Raw genomic sequence first — 7,138 nt, forward strand, 5'->3', positions numbered from 1 at the left:
AAACAGATGCAAATTATATCAACGACGAATTCCAGAGATTCAATATGGGTAAATCGAACCTCTAAAACCCGAATGGATTTTAATGACGAAAACCCGCAATATGAATTACTTGGGATTTAAGTCAGAATTAACGATGAATTATACGTATTAATGATGATAAATAATATACATGTGGAATAATTATGATGTTATGTCAAGAAATTGAAGAACAAACAAATACAAATAAAAAGGTAATGAATTTACAGAGGACAAAGGAAGAAGAAAGGAAGCAGGAACTACGGCAGCCTCACGAAGAGGCGCAGCAGGTGCTGCGTCCCTTTGAAGAGGCGCAGCAGTTGCTGCGTCCTTTCTCGACGGTCACCTTCTGTTAATCCGTAAAAAGGGTTTTAAAGCAAGGTTTTACAAATCGGTTTTAAGAAGTATTTTCGACATAAACCTTACATTAATGATACAATAAGTAAATAACAATAATAAAAGAAGGATTTACACCCTCAGACTTACATGTTTGACGAAACGAGATGAACTAAGTTTACGATTAGTGATGCTCGACGCGAATGTAACGAAAGTGCCCTCGTAAGAGGAAAACGGTTAAGATTAATTAAGTTGATTGTTGTGTAGTTGGTCAAATTGGTCGGTCATGCAAACGAGGCTGGTACTCAGAAGGATCCGAGCTTACGTGGTCGAAAGTTCAAGCACGTAGACGCCAAAAAGTAAGAACGTGGACTTAGAATGCAAAGGGAGAAGAGAAGGGCGGACACTCGCGTGAGAAATATGAGGAGCGAAGGCTCCTATTTATACTAATCACGTGAAGGAATAGGGTTTTCGGAGAGACTTTGGAAGTGAATCTCGAAAAGATATGAAAAAAAGATACGAAAACACGCAGAAAAGGACCTGGGAAGTGGCGCAGTAGTCACTGCGTCTCTTGGAAGAGGCGCAGCACCTGCCGCGTCAGTTCCCAAGTGGTTTCCTCCAGCGGAAGAAAGATTTTCGTGTTTGGTTTATGGAATAAGAGAATAATCTTATTTTCCTTAATATTTTGTGTGAATATTACGGTAAATTCTTTACCAAAGATTAAAAGATTGTGAAATATGGAATAGAAATGTCTGGAACATTCCAGAACATTCTGACTCGGGATTTAGCGGTTATTAGAAAATGAAGACAGTTTTAGGCCCGGACTCCAAATGTACCCTAATTACTGTCAAAACGACCGTATCGGCGCGTAGATGACATTTAAGAGGTAGACATAAATGTTTGAGCAATCACTTGACGATAAACTTACGAACTGTCACAAATCGTTCCGCGTACCAAACATGTGGTTTGCGGGAGGTGCAGAAATGAGGTATCTACAGAGCCCCCACTTTGACTGAGGCTTGGACAAGGCGAAAGTCAAAGTATAGCCATCAGGTCAATCGAAGATTACAACCTGACGACTATGGCGACGCGAGGCGGCTCAAGGGGTCTGAACCAAGGACCTGTCGTCGGGAACATTTTAGATTCTGTCGACTATCGGGGAGGGTCATTTAAAGTCCATTAGACTACGTAAGGAGGCTCGCCAGCCATAAGAAGAGACCATACCTGAAATTCCCCTGGGTGAAACGGGACTGAAGACACTTCGGCAAAACTCTTTGGTCTGAAGATAACTTGGTGTCTGAAGGCATTAGAGGGTCACAAGGATTCTGAAGGAATTTCTTAATTCTTCCGAAGATGCATAGCAGCTAAAGGGTAAGACCTAAAAGATATATAAGGATAAGCATGAGAGCTAAAAGGGCAGGCATGAGAGCTAAATGATAAGCATGAGAGCTAATGGGATAAGCATGAGAGCTAAAGGATAAGCATGAGAGCTAAAAGGGCAGGCATGAGAGCTAAAGGATAAGCATGAGAGCTAATGGATAAGCATGAGAGCTAAAGGATAAGCATGAGAGCTAATGGGATAAGCATGAGAACTAATGGGTATATAAGGATTGCGCTAGGGTGTGGGACCCTAAAGGAAAGTATCGACGGGAATGAGGTCAACTATAAGTTCAAACTAAGGGGTAACCAAGGCTCGAGTATAAGAACTCCACTGGTCTGGGAACTTCTGGAGAACGACACCCTTGTCGCACTCCGCGGGGAAACAAGAAATATTGTGAGTAGCAGGACACAGGCGAGAACTGCTGAGTGAAATCTGCTTGGGTCGTCTTTAAACAAACTTCAGAAGAACTCGAGAAGGACGATTATATGTCGTGAACTCTCGTTGGGGAAACCTTGTCGGGAATTTATCTCCATGTCTCGAGAGGGATCGTCTATCCGCTTACTCTCGCTGGGGGAAATATAATGAAGGCTTGTCGAAACACCTGTCGAGAAATACTCGCTCGTTGTGACAAGCAAGGTCTTGGAAGAAGTAAATAATGTATGATAGACTGCAGTCGGCTTAGAAATGCGGGCCTGAACGAAGAATTATCGTCAAATGGACCAAAAAAGATAAATGGCGTCGGGGAAGAGGCGCACCAAAGATGGGCCCACTTATAACGAACTCATAACGAATTTTTGAAAACTCGTATGAAGGGAAGCTTAGGAAGAGGCGCAGCACCTGCTGCGTCTATTCCTTAGTGCGTCTTTCCTGCGTAAAAACGCGATAAAACAGAGGGTTTATTTTCATTTATTCGAAGCATAAATCATCAATTTCTCACTCAAATCTTAACCATTTCCGCCAAAAATTGATTCAAAAACTTGCATTAATCATGACTAATCGAGGTATGTGTCTCGTTCTTGCTTAAACATCCGCATTTTGCTTAATTTGGATCGAAAAATTAGGGTTTTCAACCCAATTAATTCGAAAATTTAGTGCTTTTCCCCCAAATGGATTTGCCTTGCAAAATTGATATTAGAAATGGATAATTGGTAGTGTAAGGGACATAACCATGTATTTGTTTCGAATTTTCGTTGCGTTTTAAGCATTTGAGTGAAATTGTGTCTGTTTAGCAACTAAACCGTAAATTGCTTCGAAAATAGCCTTAGGAATGCCCATTTGCGATGAAACTGTTGGAATATGTGTCCTCCGACAATAATGCGATCACAACTGTTGATCATGATGATCACATGTTTAAGTCTCATTATAAAGAATACAATTGGGAAGTAATATTTTACTGTCAACTGGTCCACACATATCGGTAATGATTGGCTAACTAGAGTTTGACATTACTGTCGTGAGACGGTGGTGACCGGTTGATCCCCTTAGGTCATACCTAAAGGATAACACACTTAATTGATCATTTAATTGATCGTATGACGATACGGGTCAATTAAATTACTTAAAATTGACGGACGATTTTGGAAGTAATATTTACGTGTCTTATTGAAATTTGATTAAATAAGATACGGTCTAAGTAATCGAATTGTTTCATTACTTAGATGAAATTATTGTTTAAGGAAACAATTGCTTTTGAATGAATTAATTATTATAAATACAAGATGTTGTGATTTATAAATTGGTAAAATATTTTGGTACAAGTAATTATGAATTACTAAGTCGATTTTTGTATATGACGTATTTTTGTTAATACGTTGATTTTTAATATGTTAAAAATACATAACAATTTTATGTGACATGTGACATGTGACATATGACAAATTGACAATTTGACAAAGATAAAATGGAGTCCATTTTATCCATGTTAGCCGAAAATAATGGGAGGATTAAGGAAATATTATGTTTATTGTGTGAGTGGTAAGCATAATGATTTCCCTAATTTTCTAGCCATGCAAACCTAGTGATTATTGTGAAGAACAACTAGTGCATGCATTGATCCCTTCTCTTCCCCCCTTTACCCGGTTTTTGATGGAGCAAAGCCAAGAGTTTTGCTCTATTATTTACCTAATATTCACTATAATGTTAACTAGTGAAAATTCATTCAATCATCCATCTAAAAAATAAGAACTTTTAGAAAGATAAAAACCTTCCTCTTCCTTCTCTCTTAACCGGTTTTAAGAGACCAAAATCAAATATTTTTGGGTCAATTTTTATACAAAATTAATATTATTCTAGTAATAATAGTATTAATTTTATTAAGTTGTTGTCTTGGGTATAATACTTTTGGGAGGGATTCTCTTCTTGAATCCTTGTTCATCCATCAAGGAGAGCTCAAGAACAAGAGAGTAGGAGAACTCTCTTGTGCCCATATAAACCGAAATTCTCAATGTAAGAATAAAGATTTCTTCCTTATTATTTTTATTGTTTGCATGCATAAGATCACCATTTAATTTTATGACTAAATTAACCAAAACATATATGAATATGTTGAGTATTGAGATATAGATTTCCTACAGAAACTTGATATACAGAATCCCTGGATGATGGGTAAAGTTCCTACCATCTCAGAATTTTTGTTTGTGACGGCTTTTCAGGACACTTTTCTAGGGCATAATCGTCGTTATAACGAAATGCTGCCGAAATTTCGACTCGAACCCATGACTAGGCTTCAACTTAGGCTTGACTTGACCCAAATTACCACATGAGTGATCGGGTTTGTGGAAATATGGCCAAAGATGGCGATAAGAGAAATATGAGTTAATGATGGGTATTTTTCCAGAATGTTCATAAGTTTAAATTTCAAATTTTGAATCTATTTGGAATTTTTGTGATTTATTTGAAGTTTATAGCATTTTATTATAATTTTAGGTCCATTAATGAAAAATTTTAGAAATATGAGTTCATTATGGTCAAGTAATTAGTGAAGACTAATTTTGAGTCCTAAGAGGTTAGGGTAATTAACTTGTGCATAAATATGAATTTATGTAATTTTTGTGATTATAAAAACGTTGCATCACGCAAATCCGTAAAAACCATATAATATACGATATTGGCTCCTTAAAGGCGATTTAGCATAAAATTGGGCATGTTCATACATATTATAATGCTGCATTTTATTTACGATTGTCATAATTTTATTTTATGTAATTTTTGAATTATGTAATTTTACTTAGTATGGCCTTAGTTTTTAATTGATATTACCCGAAATGTATGGGAATATCGATTCGGTTGTAATTTATTGTGATCTCGTATCACCGTTTTTTAATTTAATAGATTTATTTTATTTTAATTACAAATGTATAATAGGAAATTATGTAATTTGTTATGTAATTTATTTATTTATTCTGGAGTTCCTTGAAGACGGTGTCATAAAAGATGGCGATACATAAAGACGGTGTTACCTCGAGATGCGTGCCACAACCGAAGTTCAAGAGACCAATGGAGTGTTGGGAAATGTGTCCTCATCAATAGTGCGATCACATGATTTAAATATCATTATTAAATCTCATATTAAGAATACGTGAGGGATGATTCTTTATATAGTCGACTGACCGTCATTAATCAGTAATGATTGGGTGACTAGAGTTTGACATTACTGTCGTGTGACGGTGATGGTCAGTTGATCCCTTTAGGTCACACCTATAGGATGAAGCCCAAATAGATATTTAATTAATTGTATGCGATACGAATTAATTAATTCCTTAATTGTGGGAGTGCAATTTTTTGCGTCTTATTTTAATGTGATTAAATAAGATTAAATTTAGTAATTAAGTGTTATATTACTAAATTGGTTGAGGCATTAATATAAGTTTTGAGGTAGAGGTAATTAGTTATTTAAAGTTACAAGAAGTTGTAATTTTAACTAACTAATAATTATGGGACCCATTATATGATGATATAATGGTAGTATACTACTCAAAAAGTGGAGTGTATATTATATTATTATTTGTAACATTTAAGTGTTAAATGATTACATTAATAATTATATATGTAAGATAGTTGAACATAAGACTTATAAGCATTTGTGGGACAAATGACAAAAGGCAAAAATGGTCCATATAAGGACTAAAATTTCGGCCAAATAAGATGAGCAAAAGATGCTCATTTGTCATTATTGTTTTATGATTAAAGCTTGATAGTGACCTTGCATGCTAGCTTTAATCATTCCAACTCTTACACACTCTACCTAAACAATACAAGTGAATAAAACAAGGAAAAAGAGATTTCCTTGTAGCCCTTATGCCAACCGGTTTTGGCCTTTACAAAAGGGGCTTTTGTTGCTCATTTTTTAGTTTACTACTTCACTTGCTTTCTCTCTAAAATCCTCACATGCAAATGAAAATAAATGCTCTCCATAAATACTAATAGATATCATATATTACTTAAGATAGTAATACAAGATTATTAGTATTATTAAGGTAATATTTCTACTACATATCTAGTTAATATTAGTAGGAATTTTTGGGATTAATCTTGGGTGCAATTTATTGGAGTGGCTTCTAAACTTGGAGTCTTAGGAGGATCATCCATCATTATAAGCTCAAGAACAAGTGAAGGAAGGTGACCTTACTTGTGCCCATAATTTCGAACCATACAACAATGTAAGGAACATTGTTTTTCTTATAAATCTTTCATTTTGTTATGCATGCACTAGATCTAAAGAACAAATAATTAACAAGTTTATTAGTTCACTATTAGAGGAGTCTAATAATAGGTATATGAACCTTACAAGTGGTATCAGAGCATAGGATGTTGCATGCATAATCGGTTATTGTTTTTCCGAGTTAAAAGGTTAACATATAAAACTAAAAATTTGTGATTTATAAGTACAAGCCACGAAATCACCATGCATGTTATATATTCTGGTCCTAAAATGTTTTTAGATCATTTTTATGATTCATGGAAATTTATTGCTCATTTTAATGATTTTTGGTCATTTTATTACATTTTTATGACTAAAATGGGAATTAAAATGCTAAAAATAGTTAAATTTCGTTTCTGACCTTGAAAAATTTATATGACCTCACATGGATATTTTACAAGTTGTGTGTAAAAGGACGAGTTAATTTGATTAATTTTGCATGATTTATGATTTTTATGAGATAAAAGTGGATTAAAAGAGGTAAAATGGTTAAAAATAGTAAAATTTCGAATTAAGCCATGATATTTTAATATGATGTCACATGAAATATTTACAGAGAGTATGTAAATATCTAGATTTAAATATCTTCTTTAGCATGATTTATGGATTTTTGAGTAAAAATGGCATAAATAGTGACTATTTTAGCAAAAATTAGCTAAAACGTATTGCATGGCTTGAGAAAATTATTTTAAGTTTCATAAATATCC

Source organism: Silene latifolia, chromosome 9, assembly GCF_048544455.1.
Source record: "Silene latifolia isolate original U9 population chromosome 9, ASM4854445v1, whole genome shotgun sequence".
Lineage (NCBI taxonomy): Eukaryota > Viridiplantae > Streptophyta > Magnoliopsida > Caryophyllales > Caryophyllaceae > Silene > Silene latifolia.